The sequence below is a fragment of the Budorcas taxicolor genome, chromosome 3 (assembly GCF_023091745.1).
Source record: "Budorcas taxicolor isolate Tak-1 chromosome 3, Takin1.1, whole genome shotgun sequence".
NCBI classification, from domain to species: Eukaryota; Metazoa; Chordata; class Mammalia; order Artiodactyla; family Bovidae; genus Budorcas; species Budorcas taxicolor.
This window is the reverse complement of record NC_068912.1, coordinates 106890071-106917374: the sequence shown is the minus strand read 5'-3', so window position 1 is coordinate 106917374 and position 27304 is coordinate 106890071. Positions and strand designations below refer to the sequence as shown.

The 27304-nt window shown below is 41.8% G+C and overlaps 1 protein-coding gene across 1 annotated transcript in view; it reads left to right on the top strand.

The window, feature by feature from the left end:
- Positions 1-27304, top strand: part of MACF1 (microtubule actin crosslinking factor 1) — a 340332-nt gene that overhangs the window by 149652 nt on the left and 163376 nt on the right. The gene's annotated exons all lie outside the window — the stretch shown is intronic.

Sequence of the window (27304 nt, the reverse complement as noted above, 5' to 3'; positions counted from 1 at the left end):
TAGAATAATATAATATGTGCTCTTTGTATCCCACTTCTTTCACTTAGGATAATATTCTTGTAGTTCATCCACGCTGTAGCATGTATCAGTACTTTGTTCCTTTGTTGCAGAGGAGGATTCTGTTGTGTGGGTATACCATATATTTTGTTTATCTGTTCAGCAGTTGATGGCCATTTGGGTTGTTTTCATTTTTTAGCCATTATAAATAATGTTGATATGAATGTTTGTGTGGATATATGTTTTCACTTTTTTTGGATATATACCTATGGGTGGAATTGCTGGGTTATATGAGACCCAGGTTCAATTCCTGGGTTGGGAAGATTCCCTGGAGAAGGAAATGGCAACCCACTCCAGTACTCTTGCCTAAAATATTCCATGGACAGAGGAGCCTGGTGGGCTACAGTCCATGGGGTCACAAAGAGTCGGACACGACTGAGTGACTTCTGACTCACACACGGCAGGTTTATGTATAACTTTTTAAGAAACTGCCAGACTGTCTTCCAAAGTGGCTGCTGCATTTTACATTCCCACTAGCCCAATTGTGTGGGTTCCTGTTTCTCCCTATCCCTGTCATTATCACTGTCTGTCTTTTTGGTGATAGCCATCACAGAAAGTGTGAACTGCATCACCTTGTGGTTTTAGTTTTCTGGAAAATATGTTTTTTAACTGAATTCCATAAACATTTACTGAGGTCCAGCTATGAGCAAGGTCTTAGGTAGAGTCTGTGGGAGATTCAAAATTAAACTAGGTACAGAATCACTCCAGTTTGACTGCATAATTCAAAGGAGTGAGAGGAGACATACCATGAATTAACTTGATAGAGGTTTAAAGAATCAGGAAGATATGGGAAAGGACGAGGGAACACAGCCTGCACTCAATAATTGGCAGCAATTATTGGTAGTAGCCTATTATAATTATTAGTGAAACTTATAACTTTATGGATTTTTGACCTAGCCTGCTGTTCTCTGCTGCTACTGATTTTACTGAAAAGGTATGAACAGGTTTGCCCTAGTCTGTCTGCTGACGCAGCCTGGCTGCCTGCTTTTCTCCGTTCACTATTTCAGCATAGCTGAATTTTGTCTTCTTATGGAAGGAAGTTCTGTTGCCAGAGTATTTTCCCAGATGCAACTAACTACTAATTACTTTTCTTTGCTGTTCTTGAAGGCTTGGCATTTGCCTATTAATTAGCTAAGTGTTTAGAAGTGTGGGGAAAGGTTCCCTGCTTACAAAGCTTTTGGTTAACTGGTAAAGGATCATGTAGAACCTCCGTCCTTCTGTCTTGCTATAGATAGGAAGAGATGTGTCTCTTGCTAGTTATCTATCATTGTGATTTTCTAGTCTGTCATTGTTGAGCTGACTGTTCTGTGCTAGCTGTTCTCATCAAGAGTGCATGGTATATAAAGCCAAATAAAAATGCACAGAAGAACTATCAAATGTTAGGAGATCAGTGAAATAGTCATTCAAAAAATTAAGATCATGGCATCCTGTCCCATCACTTACTGGCAAACAGATGGGGGGGGGGGGTGGAAATGGGAACAGTGAGAGACTTTATTTTCTTGGACTCCAAAATTACTGCAGACGGTGACTGCAACCATGAAATTAAAAGATACTTGCTCCTTGGAAGAAAAGCAGAGACATCGCTTTGCCAACAAAGCCCCATATAATCAAAGCTGTGGTTCTCCAGTAGTCATGTATGGATGTGAGAGTTGGAGTATAAAGAAACCTGAACACCAAAGAATTGAAATTGATGCTTTCGAACTGTGGTGCTAGAGAAGACTCTTGAGAGTCCCTTAGACAGTAAGGAGAGCAAATCAGTCAATCCTAAAGGAAATCAAGCCTGAATATTCATTGGAAGGACTGGTACTGAAGCTAAAGCTCCAATATTTTGGCCACCTGATGCAAAAAGCTAACTCGTTGGAAGAGACCCTGATGCTGGGGAAGATAAGGGCATGAGGAGAAGGGAATGATAGAGAATGAGATGGTTGGATGGCATCACTGACCCAATGAACATGAGTTTGAGCAAACTCCCGGTTATAGTGAAGGACAGGGAAGCCTGGTGTACTGCTGTCCATGGGGTTGCGAAAAGTCGGACATGACTGAACAACAACAAAAATAGTCGTTATAGCCAGTCTCTGTTATTGGTGTTTATGAAATAGATTAATGATGGAGATACATAGGTGGTGGTTGTCATCTCGAGAGAGTATTCAGTTGAAGGAGAGGCCAATTCCAGAGTAGACATTTGCTACTGCTGATGAGACTGGTAACTTTTTTAGAGATTAATGGTTTCCATTTTAACACATACTAAAAAGATACACACTAAATGGGAAATAAATGGTTGACGTTTAAAAAAATTTTAATTTGAGTTTTTAATTAATGAAACTTTTAATTACCCAGAGAAGTGCAGAAAAGTATATAACAGATCTTTGTGTGTGTAGTCACCCTCAGAATTAAACAGATGTGAATAGTTTATATTTGCTTCAGATTTTTTTCCTTTCTCTTTAAAAAAAAAAATTTTCAGATACAGAAACTTTCTTGTTCCTTCATCCCCTAGGTAAATACTATCCTGAAGTTGAAGTGTATCATTCTTGTATATGCTTTTGTACTTTTATGACAGATGAGTGCCTTTTTTTTTTTTTAATATCAGACACATCATATCTTCTATATATCCTGTTATCTGGGGTTTTTTTTAACCATGTTTTGGGGGTATATTCATGTTGATAAAGGAGGACCTGATTTGCTTATTTTAACTAGTTTACATTGTCTATTATTTGAGTGAAGCCCCCTGCAGCTGTGTAACACAGCTATTATTATTTGCAGTAAATTATGTATTTGTATGAAGGAGACATTCATTGCTGCAGTAAACATTTGTCCTTATGCATATGGGAAAGTGAGTTTTGTGACTAGATACCTGTTGGTGGGCTTCATGCTCTCTTTTTCTTTCTTCTGTACCCTTTTTGTTTTGCCAGTCACTCTCAGAAGCCTGGTATGACTTACAGGGTTGCTAATGTGGTTGGTTGTTTTCTGGATCCCTGCCCTAGGATACAAGCTTAAATATGGCAGTGATTTCATCTCTTGTTTTCTTCTTTGCCTGGATTAGAGTAGGCATTCAATAAATACTCATTAAATGAATGGATATTGTATGACATTGATCTTCTCAAAGCTTTGGGGTAGGTAGACCAGATGGATAGACTGTGATGTCTGTTTTCCTGTGCCCATTGTTCCAATGAGGAAGCCGAAACACAGAGACCAATTGACTTTTTTGGTTACATATGCTTTTGAACTGTGGTGTTGGAGAAGACTCTTGAGAGTCCCTTAGACTACAAGGAGATCCAACCAGTCCATTCTAAAGCAGATCAGTCCTGGGTGTTCTTTGGCAGGAATGATGCTAAAGCTGAAACTCCAGTACTTTGGCCACCTCATGCAAAGAGTTGACTCATTGGAAATGACTCTGACGCTGGGAGTGATTAGGGGCAGGAGGAGAAGGGGACGACAGAGGATGAGATGGCTGGATGGCATCACCGACTCGATGGACGTGAGTCTGAGTGAACTCCGGGAGTTGGTGATAGACAGGGAGGCCTGGCGTGCTGCAGTTCATGGGGTCGCAGAGAGTCGGACATGACTGAGCAACTGAACTGAACTGATGCAGATACTAATAGTAGAATTTCTTATCTCTTGGTTTTGTCCAAGCCTGTTTTAAGGTACCTGTTAGGATTTATGATTTTCCTAGAAGAAAAGTTCTTGAAAAATCAGAATCTGAAAAAATTAGCTTTCCAACTTTCAAGTGTTTATTAAATACTAGTGTATGTTTACCGCTTGGAAATTTTAAAAGTCTGGGAGGTCAGGTCAAGAGTGGTCTTAGCCAGGCAGATTCAAGGTTTACATTTTTTAATTCTTTATGACACTTAGTGCTTGGCATATAGATGAGGCATTTTTTCTTATTTGTGGAATGAATGAATGAGCTCTGGAGTCTTTCATGCCCCCTGTCTCTATAGGAGCCCTGTGGGCAGTAAACAATTAACTAGTAAAAGCCATAGGAGAAGACTGGAAAAGCAGCAGGACACTAGAAGCCTGCTTTCCCCGAAGGCAGCCACGACTGTGCTAAGAGCTCAGGTTTGATGAGAGGATGGTCCAAAGGGATGTCCTTGTGCTCAGAGTTAACTTACTCGGGGGCAATAGGGGAGGCAGAGGCCATGTGGAGAAAAGCAGGCACCTCAACTTTGGACCTTGGAACACAGCTATTTTCCTCAGAGCCTCATCAAGAAAAAGAGTGTATCAGGGCCCAGGCAGTGGTGGGGTGCCTCATACCTCTGAGCATCAGTAATAAATAGGGAGAACAGGGATTTACTATAGACCAGGCATGGAGCCACGCACTTTATAGACAGCATCCCATGAACCCTCTCTTAACCCCATTAAGTGGGTGGTAGTGTCTACCTTTTACCTGTAAGGAGACTGAATCACTTAGCCAGTTACTTAGCTACTAAACCTGCCTGCTAATGCAAGAGAGGTAAGAAATGCTGGTGTGATCCCTGGGTTGGGAACATCCCCTAGAGAAGCAAATGGCAACCCACTCCTATGGCATGAATACCTGGAGAACCCCATGGACAGAGGAGCCTGGCAGGCTACAGTCCATGGGGTCACAAAGAGTCGGACACAACTGAAGCAACTGAGCACTACCTTGCTGAACTCTCCGCTCCTTTCCTAGGCCAGTTTTCCTCTGGAGTAGAAGGAAATGAAAGCCTGATTTGTCCAACATGTTCAGAAGTTTAAGGAGGAAAAGGCTGCTAGAAGTTGTCTGCTTGACTTAACCTGCAGTAGCAGTCACAGCCGGAAGCCGTTTCTTGCCCCGATTTGATCGTTTTCAGGAATTGGGTTTTCTTGTATTTCAGGAACAGAACAAGACCCAGAAGAACAAGACTCATCAGAACAAGGCCCAGTTTCCCCCTCAGTCAGTCTCTCCCATCAGGAAGCTTCCATAAGCCTCTTATCCTTCTCCATCAGAGGGCAGTCAGACTGCAAACCACAATCACAGAAAACTGGCCAATCTGATCACCTGGACCACAGCCTTGTCTAACTCAGTGAAACTATGAGCAGTGCCGTGTGGGGCCACCCAAGACGGGCGGGTCATGGTGGAGAGGTCTGACAAAATGTGGTCCACTGGAGAAGGGAATGGCAAACCACTTCAGTATTCTTGCCTTGAGAACCCCATGAACAGTATGAAAAGGCAAAAAGATAGGACACTGAAAGATGAGCTCCCCAGGTGGGTAGGTGCCCAATATGCTGCTACTGGAGATGAGTGGAGAAATAACTTCAGAAAGAATGAAGAGACAGAGCCAAAGCAAAAACATCACCCAGCTGTGGATGAGACTGGTGGTGGAAGTAAAGTCTGATGCTGTAAAGAGTAATACTTACTGCATAGGAACCTGGAATGTTAGGTCTGTGAATCAAGGCAAATTGGAAGTGGTCAAACAGGAGATGGCAAGGGTGAACATCGACGTTTTAGGAATCAGCGGACTAAAATGGACTGGAATGGGTGAATTTAACTCAGATGACCATTATATCTACTACTGTGGGCAAGAATCCCTTAGAAGAAATGGAGTAGCTATCATAGTCAACAAATGAGTCCAAAATGCAGTATTTGGATGGAATCTCAAAAACGACAGAATGATCTCTGTTCGTTTCCAAGGCAAACCATCCAATATCACAATAATCCAAGTCTGTGCCGACCAGTAATGCTGAAGAAGCTGAAGTTGAATGGTTCTATGAAGGTTTACAAGACCTTCTAGAACTAACACCCAAAAAAGATGTCCTTTTCATTATAGGGGACTGGAGTGCAAAAGTGGAAGTCAAGAAACACCTGGAGTAACAGGCAAATTTGGCCTTGGAATGTGGAATGAAGCAGGGCAGAGGCTAATACAGTTTTGCCAAGGGAACACACTGGTCATAGCAAACACCCTCTTTCAACAACACGAGAAGACTCTACACACGGACATCACCAGATGGTCAATACCAAAATCAGACTGATTATGTTCTTTGCAGCCAAAGATGGAGAAGCTCTATACAGTCAGCAAAAACACAACTGGGAGTTGACTATGGCTTAGATCATGAACTCCTTATTGCCAAATTCAGACTTAAGTTGCAGAAAGTAGGGAAAACTACTAGACCATTCACGTATGACCTAAATCAAATCCCTTACCATTATACAGTGAAAGTGACAAATAGATTCAAGGGATTAGATCTGATAGAGTGCCTGAAGAACCGTGGATAGAGGATCGTGACATTGTACAGGAGGCAGGGATCAAGACCGTCCCCAAGAAAAAGAAATGCAAAAAGGTAAAATGGTTGTCTGAGGAGGCCTTACAAATGGCTGTGAAAAGAAGAGAAGTGAAAGGCAAATGAGAAAAGGAAACATATACCCATTTGAATGCAGAGTTCCACAGAATAGCGAGGAGAGATAAGAAAGCCTTCCTCAGTGATCAGTGCAAAGAAATAGAGGAAAACAATAGAATGGGAAAGACTAGAGATCTCTTCAAAAAAATTAGAGATACCAAGGGAACATTTCATGTAAAGATGAGCTTGATAAAGGACAGAAATGCCTAATAGAAGCAGAAGATATTAAAAAGAGGTAGGAAGACTACATGGAAGAAGTATACAAAAATCTTCATGACCCTGATAATCATGATGATGTGCTTACTCACCTAGAGCCAGACATCTTGGAATGCGAAGTCAAGTGGGCCTTAGGAAGCATCACTATGAACAAAGGTAGTGGAGGTGATGCAACTCCAGTTGAGCTATTTCAAATCCTAAAAGATGATGCTGTGAAAGTGCTGCACTCAATGTGCCAGCAAATCAGGAAAACTCAGCAGTGGCCACAGGACTGGAAAAGGTCAGTGTTCATTCCAATCCAATGGAATGAAATGCCAATGAATGCCCAAACTACCACACAATTGCACTCATCTCACATGCTAGTAAAGTAATGCTCAAAATTCTCCAAGCCAGGCTTCAACGGTATGTGAACCGTGAACTTCCAGATGTTCAAGCTGGATTTAGAAAAGGCAGAACAACCAGAGATCAAATTGCCAACATCCGTTGGATCGTCAAAAAAGTGAGAGAGTTCCAGAAAAACATCTACTTCTGCCTTATTGACTATGCCAAAGCCTTTGACTGTGTGGATCACAAGAAACTGGAAAATTCTTAAAGAGATGGAAATACCAGACCACCTGACCTGCCACCTGAGAAATCTGTCCGCAGGTCTAGAAGCAACAGTTAGAACTGGACATGGAATAACAGACTGGTTCCAAATAGGGAAAGGAGTACGTCAAGGCTGTATATTGTCACCCTGCTTATTTAACTTCTATGCAGAGTACATCATGAGAAATGCTGAGCTGGAAGAAGCACAAGTTAGAATCAAGATTGCCAGGAGAAATATCAATAACCTCAGCTATGCAGATGACACCACACTTATGGTGGAAAGCAAAGAAGAACTAAAGAGCCTCTTGATGAAAGTGAAAGAGGAGAGTGAAAAAGTTGGCTTAAAACTCAACATTCAGAAAACAAAGAGCATGGCATCCGGTCCCATCACTTCATCGGAAATAGGTGGGGAAACTGGAAACAGCAGCAGACTTTATTGTTTTGGGCTCCAAAATCACTGCAGATGGTGACTGCAGCCATGAAATCAGAAGACGCTTACTCCTTGGAAGAAACGTTGTGACCAACCTAGATAGCATATTAAAAAGCAGAGACTTTACCAACAAAGGTCCGTCTAGTCAAAGCCATAGTTTTTCCAGTAGTCATGTATGGATGTGAGAGTTGGACTATAAAGAAAGGTGAGCACTGAAGAATTGATGCTTTTGTACTGTGGGGTGGGAAGACTTTGAGAGTCCCTTGGATTGCAAGGAGATCCAACCAGTCCATCCTAATGGAAATTAGACCTGAATATTCATTGGAAGGACTGATGCTGAAGCTGAAACTCCAATACTTTGGCCACCTGATGCAAAGAACTGACTCATTTGAAAAGACCCTCATGCTGGCAAAGATTGAGGGCAGGAGGAGAAAGGGACAACAGAGGAAGAGATGGTTGGATGGCATCACTGACTCAATGGACATGAGTTTGAGCATACTCCCAGAGTTAGTGATGGATAGGGAGCCCTGGCGTGCTGCAGGCCATGGTGTCGCAGAGTCAGACATGACTAAGTGACTGAACTGCACTGAACAGGAACAAAATTTAAGCTTGGGCCTTGGGGTGTGCATCTGTGAAGTCCCTTAGTTCAAGCACTCTTCATTGGAGGAGTGAAGGTCTGATGCCTGCCTGGAGAGTTATATTGTAATGTCAGAGTTTTTGCTGATTAGGTGATTTCCTGGAGTCTGATGGAGTTTCTCTCCCCTGCTAACCACCTGGTCCTGTTTCTTGCTGTGGTTTATCTTGGTCATAAGGAGATGGTGATGGACAGGGAGGCCTGGCCTGCTGCGATTCATGGGGTCTCAAAGAGTCGGACACGACTGAGCGACTGAACTGAAGGTGGTGCTGCAGCTTCGCAGGCTGCCTTGGGAAAGGCCTAGGGTAGAAGGGAGAAAGAATACCTCCCGCAGAGGTCCGGCACTCTGGCATCAATACGGCGTCAAGCACTGTGTAGGAGCTGTGACTTCAGGGCTTCTCATGCTTTCCTTCGTGATGGGCATTTTTCAGGTCTCCAGGAGAGGTGGGTAGGCTTACTTATAGCCAGGCCAGCTATTTCTCTCTACAGAATGGTCTGGATCCTACTGGTATAGAATAAATAACTTCAACTGGGAGAAAACATGTGTAGCCTCTGTCCTTCCAGTCCCTTTGGGCCCTTTGGACTGTGCTGTTATCTCATCTGTCATGTGTATACTTTAAAAAAAAAAAAAAAAAAAAAAGAGGTGGGCAAGCCACACTGGCACAACAGGGTAGTTTTTGAATCCAACTTTTCAGGCCTTTAATTCAGACTTCCTGCCCTGCTACAGTTTGGGTAAAAACCATCTGGGCCTCATTTTAGCAACTTCCTCTCTCACTCCCAAATAGCAAGAATTATCTTTTCATTTGAGTTCTTGGTCTTTGTGAGTCTAGTTGCCAATTCAAAACAGTGGAGTATCTTCCTGTTTTACTTAACTGAATACAGACTTGCATCCCCGCTCCAAGTAGAAAGCAGTGTAACTCGGGGTTCAAGTTCAAAGTCTTAAACAGGCATCCATGTTCTGACTGTAGCCTTGAGCAAATAAATCCATTTTCCTTGACCCTTAGTTTCTGTACCTGTAAAGTGTAAAATGATAGTTTTGACTTCATTTGGTTACTGTGGGAATTGAATGAGATAATCCATAGCTTAGCACAGGGCGTGGTCCATGACAAAATGCTAAAACTGCGTTAGCTGTCAGCAGCAGCAGCAGCAGCAGCAGCAGCAATCACTGTTGAATGGTCATGTCAAGTATTGTTCAGCAGAAACACTGCTTCTCTGTTGTGTTTGTAAGTGGTATCCTTTTTACCCAACATCCTTAATACTGTACTCAAAACTGATTTCCAGGTGTTCCCTCTGTGTGTCACCGGCCAGCAGAATTAACAGATGTCTGTCTTTCTCTCTCTCTGAAAAGGAGGGAAAGAAATGCTGCAAAAGTCGAGATCTTTAAAGCGTGTGTTTCCTATGAAGATAAGGCTCTGGTCTCCAGGTTATCATTTTATTGTTTCTTGACCTGAAAATTCCGAGAATATGTTAATCCTGTTAGATATTTTCTTTTGGACATGTCAGTGCAGCTGTTGAAATCTAGCTCCCTTCACAGTTTGGGGGCCATAGTCCTCGGCCCTGGTTCTTCTCGGCCCTGGTTCTTCCCGGCCCTGGTTCTCCTGAGCCCTTCCCTTCCTGGTTGGTACCAGCGGCTGGTTCGCTTTCCCCCTCTTTCTCCTCCTCCTTTCTTCACGTTACCTTCTCCCAGGCCCTCTCTTCTTTCCCCCTCCCTTTTCCATTTACTCTTACATTCCCTCCCTCCTTCCCGCCCTCCCTAATTCCTCCCCTCCCCTGGTTTCTAGCCCCTTTTTGCTTTCTGTTTGTGTTTCTGAGGGCCGTGCTCCAATTACCTCATATTTGGAGAGAGGAAGCTGTAGCCAATCCGGTTTCTGTCTGCTTTTAGGTCAAGTGATTTCTGAACTGCAGTGAGATGCTTTGAATTTGTCTTGTTGCAGCTCTGAGCCTGTAAGATGGCTGTCTGAATCGGCAGCGGCTGGGAGACAGAGAGAGGCGGGGAGGGAGGGAGGAAGAATTGGAGGGGTTGCCGGCATAGTGCATGTTTTTAAATGTACATCTAATCCGATGAAGCCGAGGTTGGGATTTCTCTGGGATCCCAGGACTGGCTTAGCTGCGTTTTTGCAGAGATTAGGAGAGGAAAGCAATGGGAAATTCGCTGGGCTGTGTTAAGGAGCCGAAAGATTCAATAGCCGTTCCCGAGAAGGCTCCCATATCTCCTAAGAAAAGGGTTCGGTTCAAAAGGAAGTGGAAGGGGAAGAAAACCCCTACTCCAGCAGCACCCCGTGAGGAAGAACCCTTGCAGGGAACTGGAGCCCTCGAAGAGACTGGAACCCTGACGAAGTTAACAGTGAGTCTCCAGAAGGGGGAAGGAGTGGGAGGGGCCGAGCCACCACCACCCGCGAACGTGTTACTGCCCAGGGACTCAGCCCCCAGCTCAGGGCTGGGAGCCCAGGGCATGATCGTTCAGGTGAAGGAGAGGTTCCAGGGGGAGATCCAGACCGCTCAGCTTTTGTTGGAGAATGAGTCATCAGTTGCCGGAGGGGTCTGGGATTCCCTGGAAGAGGGGACGACTGTCATCGCTCACCTGCTCGATAACCCGGCAGAAAGGAACTGCGAGAAGTCAGTGAGCCAACTGGTGGAATTTCCGAGGACAGCCTCTTGCAGCAGCAGGGCCGTGCTGCTGCCTTTGCACAGGGGGACTGCAGTGGAGAAAGGAGCCGCTCCACTCGGAATCAGGAGCAGCGCTTCCCCCAGGACAGACCACCCCGCCGACAGAGACAGTCTTTCTGCTGGCTGGAGTGTTGGCGGAGGAACCAAGGGCATCTTAAGTGCCCCTCAGACAGGTCCCTGGACTGTGGAACATTCCGCTTCTTCATCACTGCCAGACCAGCTGAGAGGCCAGAGCTGCACAGAGCCTGCCCGTGTGGGTCGAGTGCCCCTCCAGGTGCCCAGACTGCCTACTTCTCAGAGTGACGTATCCATCAGTGGCCCGACTCTGAGCATCTTGCCGTCCTCCTCCGGCTATGGCAGCGACGGGCCCCACTTACTTGGAATCCAGCCTAAAGACCCAGAGCCTGAAAAGAGCTCCACGTCCTTCTCAGAAGAGGATGGCACCCTTTCTTTGGAGGCAAGCCACGCCCCCTCATGGGGTCTAGAGTTGACGGGTGGGCATGCTTAAGGGATAGTCAAGCGGTGGTTTGCATTACTGGCCTCAAACTTACAGAAGTGGAGCGCAGCGAGCAGTGAGGAGCACGGTGCTGCTTCTTACACTTTACCTGTCAGTCGGATACCGGGAGTTAGCCACTGCTACGCTCGGCAAGCAGAATCTGTTTCAGGTCTGCCCCTTGATGCTTGAAACCAGCTTCTTGTCTCTGGGGACTCCCTGACTCTGGGTAATCATGCCGCATAATTGCTCCAGCTATCTGGTGGGGTTATCTCTCAAGGTGCAGGGCTAGGTAATACTTCACTCTCAGCAGGTCTATTTATCAGCTTCCATGCTGTAGGAAGTTGTGGTATACACCAAGGTGACGGGGAGGCTGGCTGACTCTTTGAAGTGAGGTGGAAGGGGTCGGGGGAGGCCCTGTCTTCTGTGTAAGTGTGACTGCTCTTCTCCCTGGAGAATGGTGTCCTTCCTGGAGCTGATGTAATCTTTCCCCCCAGGGGACACTGCTAACGACAACACCCATTCCCGAGGTGGAGCGGCTAGTCCTCTACTGGTTCCTAATTCCAGCACTGGAGGAGAGGGACATAGGTTTATCTGGAGATTAGCCCAGAGCTTGAGGGGGCAGATAGAGAGGGTTAGAGCAGTCTGAAAGTTCAAGGCTAGAAAGAGTTTTCTGCTCAGACTTGTTTATGTCCCTAACATGTTTTTGTTTGTGAGATACGTATTCAGACATAAGTGGAGGTGGTGGTAGTGATAGGTGGTGGGTGCTGTGAATGTTTTTAGGAGTCAAGGAGCAGGTGAGAATTTAAGAGCTCTGAACAGAGAGAGGAGGGAAAACCCCAGGTGGTGCAGGGTTTGGTCTGGCACATATGAGGTGAATGTGTAGGTGGCTGAAGTTATAATTATCAGTGACTGAAGAACTTTTGTTGGCATATTGGTCTCTGCAGCAGAAGAAAAAAACTTTAGGGGGCCAGAGGTAGAAGATGGAGCCGGGCATTTTCCATGTTGGGCTGTGGTCAGGTGCCCTGGTGCCTGTAGAGCAGACAGGGTCCCACCTGCTCGTGCCCTGCTTCTCACCAACAGCAGGACACTGGGGAGAGATGCAAATTTAAGGTGACCTGTGGTTAAATTGCCTGTTTGGGTGATGAATTTCTCCCACGGATAGGCCCATTTCAGTGCCCTTTGTTATTATAGAGTTTGGACAGTTGGAGGAAACAGTTGGAGAACAGTTGGAGGAAAAAATGGTCATTGAAAAATATTTATTACGTGGTTGGGCAAGAGGCATCCTTGGGCTTTTCATATAAAAGTGTGTGTGTGTGTATTAAGGTGGGGAGGGAGGCAGTGAGGCTGCTGGGGTGGGGTGTATCTGAGTTTCACTGGATAAGAGGGAACGTCAAAGTCAGCTTTTACCTTGGTACAGAACGGTTGTAGAGTAATTGCGGCAGAACCAGCGGCTGAACTGATCACTCTTTTGATATTCCTGAAGTTGTGGAGGCGTCGTGATGATTTAGGATACATGCTCAGAATTTAGAGCGAGGTTTTCAGAAAGTTTGGAATATAAAATGTGAAGGAGCTCACATTTAGCAGAAGTCAGTTCAAGATAATGTCCCGTAGGTGACTGTGGTACTTTTGGAACAGGAAGGCTCTGGACAACTCTGTGAGGAGCCTCCAAGAAGAGATTGGTAGAAGAGACCTCTGGACCATGGTCTATAGTTTGACCAAATCAACAGCAGTGTGATTCTTGGGCTGTTCAGTATGAGAATCGCACTGGTGTGCGGTGCTTTCTGGGCAGTCAGGCTCTACATCCTGTCCCAGCTTCCCCGAGAGCAGACACAACCAGACTACACAGTTAGGGCCTAGGAAGAAAAACTAGGTGACCTGGAGTCAGCTCAGAAGTCTAGCACATCTTTGAGGTTCTGTGTCCATCTGGTGATGCAGGGACCACAGACTGTATGAACATCCTGTATCACAGATAAGAAGTGACTTCTCAAGATAAGTGTCCCTTATCCCTTAAGGATGAAGGTCCTTAAGGTCACAGGGGCCTGAAACCCTCCTCGGTCCCTGAAGGTCTTCAGGGAGCTGCACCCTGCCTGGTAGGCTGCTCACAAGGCCAGGGGACAGCAAGAGAGGCAGGGGAGTGTGTTCTGACACTGCAGATTTCCTGGGAAATGTGGGTTGAGCCTCAGGGCGAGAGCATCTGACTGGAATATGAGGGCCCTGGGAGGACACAGGGGTCAGGAGAGCAGCTGCTGCTGGTCACACACCAGCTCCTTCCTAAAGAGGGAACAGCAGGCACTCCAGCAGAGTTGATTTTTTGTTTGTTGGTTGGTTCTTGTTTTGTTTCGTGTTTAACATGTCAGGGTGAAAAACAGCAAACTTTGCGCTCCGGAGTGGTGCCTGTCCTTGACATAAGTCAGGCCACATTGCCTCTCCCGTTGACAACTCCAGGGCATGGTGATGGGAGAGGGGCCAGACTGTGCCCACAGAAACTTGGCAGTGTGTTTGTTTCTTTTCAGGACAGAGAGAAATAGGAACTGATTCTGATTCCTGCTGAGTGCCGGCTTTGGGTAATAGAAGACAAATGGTCTGCTTTCTTCTCACCTGGTAGAGCGGACTCTTCCCTTGACAGGAAACAGTTAACGACAGAAATACGATGACAGCAGCCAGGGGACAAAAATGGTTTTCAGAATGATAAGTAGACTTGGATTTGGAGCTGGGTGGGAGCGAGTTAACAGCAGTTGTACTTTGATGTCAGACAAAGGCCTTCACTGGTCCAATCCATCTCTCAGGAGGACTCCCTGCTCCCAGCTGCCATCGATAGCTATAATACCTGGCTTAATAGAACAAGGAAAACTGTTGAAAATCCCTTTCTTTTCTCTCTCGGCTCCACCGCCAGTCTTCTGGCCAGGGTTAGTGGATTCTGTTGAATGAAGAATTTGGCTGAATACCATTGCCCTTGCCACAAACCCTTAGATTTTGGGTGAATAGTCAGAAAACACTGGGGCTAGACATGATGAGAAAGAAATCAGTTGGTATATTATTTTCTGGGCTAAGCCTTTTCAGTTATAAGTATCCTTTTCACATCTCTCCTCTTTAATTATAGGGAAAGTTGTTTTTACTAACTGGCTTTATATTACAAGAAGAAAGCAAAATTAACCAGATGATACTATTGGAGGAATATAGCAGTTAAAGTTACAGTTAGGCCTTTATATAAGAAAGGAATTTTTTTCTTTTAAAAGTTTTACTTAATTAAAAATACTACCAAAGAATAATAATTTTTCAGGTATAACAATGGTGTTGTGGCTATGTTAAAAAAAAAAAAAGAATCTTTAGAGATACATACTGAAGTGTTTTTAGAGGAAATGAGAGTGTGGAATTTGCTTTATGATAATAGGGGAGGAGTGAAGTGGGTGGAGTGTAGATGAAGCAAGAGTAGCTATGAGTTGATATGGTTGGAACTGGGTGATTGGTACATAGGAATTCACAATATGATTCTTTTTTTTATATATATTTAGTATTTTCCAATTCAAATAGAACATTTTTCTCTGCGTTTTGATTTGTTTTTCACTGTTCTTTTCACTAATTTGTTTTGGAAAATTATTTTTGTCAAATTATGTTATTTATATTAACATGTAATGAGTTTATTATCTTTTTTTAAAAAAAAAATCATCCCACACATCTCTGGGAATCACCAATTTCTTCTCTGTATGTATAAACCTTTTTTTTTTTTAAAGCTTTCCATGTATAAGAAAGGATTATACAGTGTTGTCTTTCTCTGTCTGATTTACTTCACTTAGCATAATATCCTCGAGATCCGATGATTTTTTGCAAATGACAGGATTTCGTTCTTTTCAATGGCTGAATAATATTCCATTGGGTATATATGCCACAATTCCTTTATCTCTTCATCCATTGATGGGCATTTCAGTTGTTTCCAAATCTTAGTTATTGTAAATAAAGCTGCAGTGAAGGTGCATATATTTTTTCAAGTTAGTATTTTCATTTTCTTTGGATAAGTACCAGAAGTGATGTTGAGCATATTTTGATATATCTGTTAACCATTTGTGTAACTTCTTTAGAAAAAAATGTGTATTCTGATCTGCCCATTTTTAAATGGGATTGTTTATGTTTTTGCTGTTGAGTTGTGTAAATTCTTTATGTATCTTGGATGTTAACTTCTTATCAGATGTATGATTAGCAAATATTTCCTCCCATTCAGTGGGTTGCCTTTTCATTTTGTTGGTGGTTTCCTTTGCTGTGTAGAAGCTTTTTGTGTGTCTGTTGTTGATGTTTTATGTGTGTTGTTGATTTGCTTTTGGCATCAGATTAAATACATCATTGCCCAAATCTACGTCAAGGAGCTTGCTGCTTGGTTTCTTTCTTTCCTTTTTTTTTTTTTAAAAAAAACTTCTTATTTTGTATTGGGGTATAGCCAATGAACAATATTGTGATAGTTTCAGGTGAACAGGGAAGGGACTCAACTATATGTATACAGGTATCCATTCTCCCCCAAACTCCCCTCCCATCTGTTCTGTCACATAGCACTCAGCGGAGCTGCATGTGCCGTACAGTAGGTCCTTGTTGGTTATCCATTTTAAACAGCAGCAGAGTGAACAGGCCCATCCCAAACTGCCTAACTGTTCCTTCCCACAAACAACCTTAAGTTTGTTCTCTAAGTCTGTGAGTCTCTGTTTTGTAAATTCATCTGTATCATTTCTTTTTAGATTCCACATATAAGGGATGACCTTCTCTGTTCCTGTGTTTCCTTCTAGGAGTTTTATGATTTTAGGTCTTATGGTCAAGTCTTTAATCCACTTTGAGTTAATTTGGAGATATGGTGTAAGATAATGGTTGATTTTATTCTTTTGAGTGTGGCTGTCGTTTTCCCAACCCCATTTATTGAAGAGACTCTCCTTTAACCATTGTGTAGCTTTGGCTCCTTTTCTTGTAAATTAATTGACTGCATATGCATGGGTTTGTTTCTGGGCTTTATCTTCTGTTTCACTTATCTATGTGTCTATTTTTATGCCAAATACTATACTGTTTTAATTATTACATCTTTGTAATTTTGTTGGAAATTGGGGAGCATGATGCCTCCAGCTTTGTTCTTTTCTCCAGATTGCTTTGGTTAATCAATGTGTGTGTGTATTTCCATACATTGTTCTAATTGAAAAATGCCATTGGAATTTTTATAGAGATTGTTATGAATTTGTAAGTTGCTTTGAGTAGTATGGATATTCTAACAGTATTGATTCTTCCAGTTTGTGAGCACAGAATTTCTTTCCATTTATTTGTGTTGAAATTTATTTCATTTATGTCTTACAGTTTTCGATATACCAGTCTTTCACCTTCTTGGTTGAATTTATTCCTAGATATTTTATTTTTGATGCAGTTGTAAATGGGATTGTTTTCTTAATTCTCTTTCTGATTGTTCAGTTCCAGTCAGTCGTTCAGTCGTGTCCGACTCTTTGTGACCCCATGAATTGCAGCATGCCAGGCCTCTGTGTCCATCACCAACTCCTGGAGTCCACCAGTTGTTTGTTACTAGTGTATAAAAATGCAACAGATTTTTGTATATTGATTTTGTATTCTGCAAATCACTGAATTTGTTTATTCCAATAGTTTTTTGATGTCTTAGGGAGTCCTTAGGGTTTTCTATATATAATATCCTGTCATCTGCAAATTGTGGCATTTTTATGTCTTCCTCTCCAATTTGGATGCCTTTTATTTCTTTTGCTTGCCTAATAGTTCTGGCTAGCACTTTCAGCGTTATGCTGAATAAAGTGGTGAGAGGAGACATCCTTGTCTTGCTCCTGATCTTAGAGGAAGGGCTTTCATCTTTTCATCATCGAGTATAATGTTAGCTCTGGCTAACATTATAATGAAATACCTTTCCTTTATACCTGCTTTGTTGAGAATTTTTATCATAACTGTTGCTGAATTTTGTCAAGTGATTTTTATGCATCTGTTGAGATGATATGACTTTTGTTCTTGCTTTTGTTAATGTGTGGTATATAACATTGCCTGATTTATGGATGTTGAACTATCCTTGCATACCTGGAATAAATCCTACTTGATCATGGTATATGATCCTTTTAATGTATAGTTGAATCTGGTTTGCTAATAATATTTTGAGGATTTTTGGATCTCTGTTTGTCAGGGATGTTAGCCTGTAATTTTCTTTTCTTGTGTTGTTTTTGTCTGGTTTTGTTAGCAAGGTAATGCTGGCCTCATAAAATGAGTTTAGAGGAGTTCCTGCCTCTTCTATTTTTGAAAGAAATTTAAGAAGTATTGGTGTTAATTCTTCTTTGAATGTTTGATAGAGTCTTATCATTGAAGCTGTCCTGGACTTTTGTTTGTTGAGAGATTTTTGATTACTGATTCATCCTCCTTAATATTAGTCAGTCTGTTCAGAGTTTTCATTTCATCTTGATTCAGTCTTGTTAGGTTGTATATTTCTAGGAATTCATCCATATCTTCTAGGTTGTCCAACCTGTTGGTGTATAATTTTTCATAGTATTCTCTTACAATCCTTTGTATTTCTATGGCAGCAGTTGTAACATCTCTTTCATTTCTGATTTTATTTGTGTACTCTGTTTTTCTTGTTGAGTCTAGCTGAAGGCTTGCCAATTTTATTAATCTTTTCAAAGAACCATCTCTTAGTTTTCTTACTCTTTTCTACTGTTAGGAAAAGTAATGGTGGAATTATTATACGGTGCATGGAGCTTCCCTGGTGGCTCACCTGGTAAAGAACCCGCCTGCCAATGCAGGAGATGCAAGAGATGTGGGTTCAATCCCTGGGTCTGGAAAATCCCCTGGAGAAGGAAATGACAACCCATTCCAGTATTCTTACCTGAAAAATTCCATGGATAGAGAAGCCTGGCAGGCCACAGTCCATGGGGTTGCAAAGCGCTGGACACAACTGAGCATGCATGTGTGCACACACACATACACACATTATGTAGTGCATATGCTGAAAAAAGATTAATGTCCAGAATATTTGAAGTGTAGTGTGAGTGAAGTGGTTAAGAGTATGGAGCCAGGTTGGCTGAGTTTGAATTCTAGCTCTACTACTTACTAGCCGTGTACCTTGGGGCAAGTTACTGAATATCTCTGTGGCACAATTTCCTCATTTATAAACTGAGGATACGAATAGTATATACTTCTCAGGGTTGTTGTGAGAATTGTAAGAGTTAATGCAAGTAAAACACAATGAAAGTGAAAGTGTTGGTTACTCAGTCCTCAGTTATTGATGTTCTTTAAATAATTTCTATAAATAAACAAGAAAAACGTAAACATGCTAGTAGAAAAAATAGGGGAAACCCAGGAATAAGCAATTCACAAAAAGAAGAAGAAGAAGAAACCCGAATGCCTCATACACAGGATTCTTTCTCACTAGTATTCAAAGATATAAAACTGAAAATAACAACAGAATGCTATTGTATACCCATGAGACTGGCAGAAAATAAGAAGTTTGAAAATGCATAGTGTAGGCAAAGGTGCAGAATGGTGGAAAAAACACTTTGCACCCTTGTTGATAGAAGTATAAATTGGTGTTGTTATTTGGACAGTAGTTTGGTGATATTTAGGAGAATTTTTAAATGCCCATATTCTGTGATCCAGGATTTCCATTCTAATTATATTCCCTGAAAAGTCTTCCATGACTCTGAATTTGAATATTGAAAGGAGAGCTCACTTGATCTTTACCTAATTCTTTTGTTGGTAATAAACACAGCTGCCATAAGATCTCCCTAGTGAGGCATTTGTAATGAATTACTACCTTGTACCCTCACCTGTTCCTTGAATGAAAAGTTTCCAAAGTCTGATGCCTTCACTGTAGTGGGATGAAGTCAGCTAGAAACTTCAAGGCACATGAATCAAGTGTTATTGTTAGCTCATTACATCTAGTTCATTCCCTGAGACTTACATAGACTTATAAAGTTCACATTCCTCAGCCTGGTATTCCAACCCCTCCATAATCTGTCTAATCTTCTCTCCTATAACAGTTCCCAAGCAGAACTTTCATGTCTTAACAAGTCGACCTCTTAACTGTCTACTACTATTCCTGTTCCAGCTTCTAATCTTTGTTTGTATCTACTTTCTACATAGAATTCTTTTCCTCTTTTTTTTTTTTTTGTTTGTTTCTATAACATCTTTCAAGGATGCCTTTAAATCACACTTCTCTAAGAAGTATTTTTATCACTCTGAACTGAAGTGAAAGTCAACTTAGTCGTGTCCCACTCTTTGCGACCCCATGGTCTATACAGTCCATGGAATTCTCCAGGCCAGAATACTGGAGTGGGTTGCCATTTCCTTCTCCAGTACTCTGCTGCTGCTGCTAAGTCACTTCAGTTGTGTCCGACTCTGTGTGACCCCATAGACGGCAGCCCAGTACTCTAGCCCATACTAATTATTAATTATGCTGAGATCCTCTATTGAATATTACTATTTACTATATTTTTTAAAGAAATATTTATTTATTTGCTAGGTCTTAGTGCAGCACATGTGGAGAAGGAAATGGCAACCCACTCCAGTGTCCTTGCCAGGAGAATCCCAGGGACAGGAGAGCCTGGTGGGCTGCCGTCTGTGGGGTCACACAGAGTTGGACACGACTGAAGTGACTTAGCAGCAGCAGCAGCGGTGCAGCACACGTGGAGAAGGAAATGGCAACCCACTCACTCCAGTATTCTTGCCTGGAGAATCCCATGGACAGAGGAGCCTGGCAGGCTAGAGTCCATGGGGTCACAAAGAGCTGGGCCCGACTGGAGGGCCTTAGCATGCAGTAGGCATTGTGGCACGTGGGACCTTCATTATTCAGAGCAGCATACAGGATCTTTAGACATAGCATGTGGACTCTTAGTGGCAGCATCTGGGATCTAGTTCCCTGAGCAGGGATTGAACCCAGGTCCCCTTACATTGGGAGTGTGGCGTTTTAACTACTGACCACCAGGGAAGTCCCTATTCACTATATTATTGTTCCTCTTTTGGGGCCTTAAATTATGTGAAACTCTTTCCTGTGATTTTATGACATATGCCTAAATACAAGGTAAAGTTTTTTCCTTCAGATATTAGCCTTCAAAAAAAGAGGGAGGGGCGGATTCTCTTTGTATTGGATTTTTTTAAATAAAGTCTTTCTTGTTATTGGGCTCCCAGTGAAATTATAGTCAGTTCATGAAAAAGGATTAATGAATCTGCTAATTCATTGGATACCAGTTTTTGCAGAGATCAGTTAACAAAATTTGTTCAATGAAAAGAGTAACTGAGGAAATTCTCTGGCAGTCCAGGGACTAGGACTCTGTGCTTCCAATCAGGAGGCCTGGTTTTGATCCCTGGTTGGAAAACTAAGATCTTGCAAGCCACATGGCCACAAAGAAGAAAAGAGTAACCAAAAATCTAAGAAAGTTTTAGCTATTGTTCTTAAGAATATAACCTAAGTTGAAGTGTTGAATGTAGCAATTGTATGTGTTTAATCATATTTTTAAAAACTTTATTTTTTTAAATTAAAAGCATTTTTTTTTAGCCGTGCTGCATAGTGCATGGGATCCTAGTTCCCCAACCAGGGATCAAACAGCACCTCCTGCAGGGGGAGCGTGGAATCTTAACCACTGGACCACCAGGGACGTCCCCAAAACTTTCAAAACATCACCCACATCACTTATAAAAGCACACACACATAGCAAGTGATCACATTATGGAAATCATAAATAGCAATAGAACGAATGGAAAAAAACCAGTATTACACAATTGGATTCTTGTGGCTGGGGTTGAAATTTACACAGATAGCATGGATTCAGACAAGTGCTCTTGTATCTCAGAAATCTTAGAAAGGAATATAGATGATGTTTTCTTGAAAATGCACCCAAATAGTAGCTTTATTATTTTTTGAAGTACTTTTTTTTATGAAAAAGACTGTGTAAGAATGCCTGTGAAGACTCTGAATAACATGATTTTTTGAAATGTAAAGGTAAAAATAAGCATGCATACCAAATTAATGCATTAGACATGCCGCTCATTTTTAAAACTTGTAGTTGATTTGTGTTGGTTTCTGGTGTATAGTTAAGTGACTCATATATATCTTTTTTTACTTTCTTTCCCATTGTGGTTTGTTACAAAATATTGAATATAGTTCCCTATGTTACATGGTAGAACTTTGTCTATTTTATATATAGTTGCTTGTATCTGCTAATCCCAAGCTCCTAATTTATCCCCTCCTTCCACTTTGATAACTGTAAGTTTGTTTCCTATGTCTGTGAATCTTTCTGTTTTGTAAATAAGTGGATTATTTTAAATATGGGTATATGTGTAAATAAGTTTCTAAAAGTTTAGGTATTCATGGGGCCACAGAGCTTTCCTTTCTCCAGTTCTCTCTTCCATCTGTCTGTTGTCATTTGGGGAGATTTGGGACTGCCTGCTGTTTGGAGTAGCCTTATTTTAGCCTGAGATATGGCATGTCTCAACTGAGTCCTTTCAGAGCAAGCATGTCTGGTTTTCTGTTTCCCCTGTTTCATCTGGCTAACTCCTACTTAGGTCTTAAATTTCAGCGTAGATGCTGTCTTGTCGCCTCTGTCAAGTTCTTTGGTGCTGCCTGTTTGGGTTACTTGCTTACCTGTCACAGCATTGCTCTCTCGGCCTGGCGTCGTCTTCCCTACTAAACTGTTTGAGCTTGAGGCCCAAGGTTGTGCTTTTGTCTCGAGATACCAAGAGCTTGAACACAGCTCCTAGGACATAATCTTTGCTCAAGAAGTAACAGCAGAATGAGCACATGGTGTTTGACTTTTTTTGTTCTTCTCCCTCCTCCTGATGTATGGTGTCTGCCATAGTGTGAAGCACAGATGAGATGCTGTTCAGTCAATACTTGTTGATTTGCATGTGTGTTAGTCTCTCAGTCATGTCCAGCTCTTTGCAACCCCATGGACTGTAGCACACCAGGCTTCTCTGTCCATGGAATTCTCCAGGTAAGAAAACTGGAAAGGGTTGCCATTTCCTTCTCCAGGGGATCTTCATGACCCAGGGATCATCCCAGGTCTCCCATATTGCAGGCAGATTCTTTACTGATCTTGTTAGGAGCATATGACATGCTTCAGAGAAGGAATTAATCAAGCTGTGGGAAGTGTGTGTTGAAAGAGAATTCAGGTAGATGAGCTTAGTCTCTGAGGTGGTAATGAGGCTGTCCCCTTTTCCCAAATGGTTCCTTTTAAACATCCAGATGAGGGAGAAAGCTCCCTGGCTCTGAAGCGAGAATTCTCCATTTGGGAGATGAAGGTAAAAGCTTCATAGCTCAGAGGATAGCACTGCAATCACATGTGAATAATACGTGAAGAGATGGACAAAAGCCAAATTTAATCACTGAGATTATTATGACGATAATCCCGTTTTTCTCATCCAGCTCACAATCTAGGAAGGCCCTAATCCAAACAGGGTATTTTTCCTTTCCCTGAGGGATCTAAACATTTCCCTGTCTCATTATAGCTGTGTGGAAAATCTGAAGTACAGCTGTTCATTGAACTGTTTCCAATACAATATACAAAGATAGTGTGATTGGCAGACAGGAGATGCCATCAGAGATACTGACTGTGATATTGTGGATATACAGTATCAGTTGACTAACTGGAATTGCTTTTTAGGGTAAAGAACCCAGATTCTCACATTTCATTTTGCTTATTCAAATTCTGTCCCTTTTCACATCAACAAATCTATTTCCTGTTCCCAGCAATATTTTGCTTTGATGTGTGTGTGAAACGCTGCAGTGGAAGAACTGGGATATGTCAGAGTGGGTGTCATTTAGCTATTGAAATAAACAGTTAGGAATGTTGTGGAGGAGCGCTAGCAGGGAATTGGTACTGGTGGGAGGCTGTTTACACTGGACTCTCAGGATGATGGCCTGGGCAACACGATCCATTACTGGGTCCTTGGCTTGTTTGATAATACACTATACATCATTTGCTAAGTAAGTTTCCTGTCAGAAAAGTAATATGTCTCATGATTCTAGGTGGGTCTTATCCCCAAATATATTTTATTTGTTTATTTTTATTGTTTATTACTGGGCTTCCCTGGTGGCTCAGATAGTAAAGAATCTGCCTGCAATGCAGGAAACCCAGGTTCGATTCCTGGGACAGAAAGATGCCCTGGAGAAGGATATGCAACCCACTCTGGTATTCTTACCCAGAGAAAGCCCATGGACAGAGGAGCCTGGCTGGCTACAGTCCATGGCATCTCAAAGAGTCGGACGTGACTGAGTGACTCGTATACACCTTGTTTATTAACCAAGTGATTATTAATTAAAGCACTTTAAGTGTCCATTATAGATTAGCACAACACTAGGTGCAATGGGTGATAATATGAAACAGCCCTGATCACTGAGTCTCAGATCTGGAGGTTATTTCTTCCACAGTATCCAGGCTTCTGCTGGGACATATTCTGTGTTAGGGAGCTCTCCTTCATAGCAGCTGCTGTGGTTTTAAATCGTTCTGATAGTTCAGATGTAGTATCTGCACCTCAGGAAACCTGCTCTCAGGGAGATATTAGATAATGTGCTGTGCTATGCTTAGCCGCTCAGTCGTGTCTTGACTCCTCGAGACCCCATGGACTGTAGCCCACCAGGCTCCTCTGTCCATGGGGATTCTCGAGACAAGGATATTGGAATGGGTTACCGTGTCCTCCTCCAGGGGATCCGCCCAACCCAGGGACTGAACCCAGGTCTCCCGCATTGCAAGTGGTGTCTTTATCAGCTGAGCTACCAGGGAAGCGCATATTAGATAATAAAAACGTATTAAATATTAGCCAGTGATACAAGATAACACTTAACTGATGATCTAGATATCAGTGCTGTGGGAGTTAGGCCAGCAGTAACTGAAGGAAGACCCCCATTTATTCAAGGAAGAGAGAGGGAACACTTATTTGTTGAATTTAGCCATGTGTTCGGTCTAGGTACATAATCCTGAAAAGGTGATAGGTGTGATTCCCACTTTACAGATGTCATAAACTGAGGTCCAACTTACAGCTGGTGAAATTGAGAGTCAGACCTAGGCCTGTGTGGAATCAAAGGCATGTACTTTTCTCCTCTCTCAAGACTGCCATCTCTCTAAAGTAGGTCCTGTGCTAGATTTTGGAGGTTTCTTAAAATAACTTTTTCCTAAATATAAAAATATACATAATGTAGAAAGTTTGGGAAATGTAAAAATCATCTATAATGCTATCACTTAGGTAGAACTATGATTACTAATTTGGTGTATATATATATATATATATATACACATACATGTATCTATCACATACATTATGCATATATATGACTGTTACTTAACTATATATTATATTTTTAATGTAAAATCACTATTATTATTGATTATTTTGTTTGTATTTTTCTTTTTTGTTTTTTAGTCTTAAAAATTTTTTCTTTAGTTTATTGGTCGCGCTGTGTGGCATACAGGATCTTGGTTCCCCGACCAGGGATCAAACCCATGCCCCCTGCATTGGGAGCTCAGTGTCTTAACAACTAGACCAACAGGGAAGCCCCCTTCTTTTTCTTTTTATGAAATATGGTGGTTATTTTCCTGTCACTAACATTTTATAAAGCATACCTTTTTTTCCCCATAAGTAAGATTTTTTTTTTTTTGGTAATAAAATCAACAAACTTTATATGGTAAAAATATCTGAGTCTTTTTACTCGAGGAAGACTTAGCAAAGGCAACCAGTTTATTTGACAACACATTTTTTATTTTACTTTACTTCATCTCATTAATTTACTTTTTCCTCATCAATTACTACTTCTTCTGTTTGTTTTTTTTTTTTAAACTAAAGCATACCTTTTTAAGTGCTATAAAGAATTCTGCCTTGTGTATGTGTTGTAATTTGTGACTGATCAATTCCTCATTGGAGTTTGAGATCTTTATAACATTTTGCTGTAAAATATTTATCATATTTTGATAAGCATTTGAAAAAAGTTTCAGCCTTATTGAAGTAAAATTGACAAAACTGTGACATATTTACAGTGAACATCATGGTGATTTGATATTCAGACAGATGTTGTGCTTTACAGATACTTTTCTTTTTTTTTTTTTTAACAAACTGAAGTTTTGTAGCAGCCATGCATTGAGCAAGACTGCTGGTATCATTTTTCCAATAACATTTGCTTACCTCGTGTCTCTGTTCCACATTTTGTTGATTCTTATATTTGAAACACTTCATAAGCAAAAAGATTACAATTTGCTGAAAGCTCAGATCATAGCTTTTTTTAGCAATAAAGTATTTTTTAAATTAAGGTGTATACATTGTTTTTTAAGACATATGCTATTGCACATGTAATATAATATAGTATAAACATAACTTTTATGTGTACTGGGAACCAGAAATGCGTGTGACTCACTTTATTGTGATTGACATCTCCTCTATTGCTGTGGCCTGGAACCAAACCTACAGTATTTGTGCTTATGTGCCTGTATGTGCATACTGAGAAAGGTTTCCCACCATCTAGTTAGCTAACATCCATCACCTCACATGTGTGTGTGTGTGTGTGTGTGTGTGTGTGTGAGAACATTTAAGTTCTACTCACTTTTCAAATTTCAGTTAAACAATACAGTATTTTCCACTGTAGACACCTGTGTTTCACATTAGATCCTCAGGCCTTATTCAGCTTACAGCTAAAGGTTTGTACCCTTTTTCTAGCCTCTTCCTATCTCTCCCAACCCACAGGCAACCACTGTGCTATACTTTCTGTTTCTATGGCTTTGATATTTTTATTTTTTATTTTTTAGATTCCACATTTAAAGTGACATCATGCAGTATTTGTCTTTAGCTTATTTTGCTTAACGTAATGCCTTCAAGTTTCCCCATGTTGTCACAAATGGCAGGGTTTTCTTTTTCATAGCTGAATAATGTTTTATTGTATGTAACACATCTTCATCCATCTGTGTGTTGAGGAACACTTAGGTTGTTCCTCTGTCTTGGCTATTGTGAATAGTGCTGCAGTGAACATGGGAGTGCTGATTCCTCTTCGATGTCCTGTTTTCATTTCCCTTGGATGTATCTTCAACTTCCCTGATAGCTCAGCTTTTAAAGAATCTGCCTGCGATGCAGAAGACCCTGGTTCAATTCTTGGTTCGGAAAGATCCACTGGAGAAGGGATAGGCTATCCACTTCAGTTTTCTTGGGCTTCCCTGATGGCTCAGATGGTAAAGAATCTGCCTGCGATGCAGGAGACCTGGGTTCGATCCCTGGGTTGGGAAGATCCCCTGGAGAAGGGAAAGGCTACCCACTCCAGTATTCTGGCCTGGAGAATCCCATGGACTGTATAGTCCATGGGTCGCAAAGAGTCAGACACGGCTGAGTACCTTTGACTTTCACGGCATGTACCCAGAACAAGATTGCTGGATCATAGGGTAGTTCTATTTGGAACCACTATACTGTTTTCCAGAATGATGGCACCAATTTGTATTCCCACCATGAGTGCACAGGATTCCCTTTGCAGCACATTTTTACCCACACTTGTTACCTTGTTTGAACACTTGTTTCCTTGTTTCTGATGATCGCCATTCTAGTAGGTGTGGGGTGATGCCTCATTATGGTGTTATTTTGCGTTTCCCTAGTGAGCAGTGATGTTGACTACCTTTTCATGCACCTTCTGTATGTTCTCTTTAGAGAAATGTCCAGTCGGATCTTCTGTCCAGCTTTAAATTGGGTGGTTTGGTTCTTTGCTATGGAATTCAGTGGGTTCATGTTTTAGAGATTAATCTTTTATCAGGCATAGGATTTATAAATGCTTTCTTCCATCCTATAGGTTGCCTCTTCATTTTGTTGACGGTCCCCTTTGCTGTGCAGGAGTCTTTTAGTTTGATGTAGTCCCAGTTGTTTGTTTTTCTTTTGTTATCTTTCATTTGGTCTTGATAAACATTTG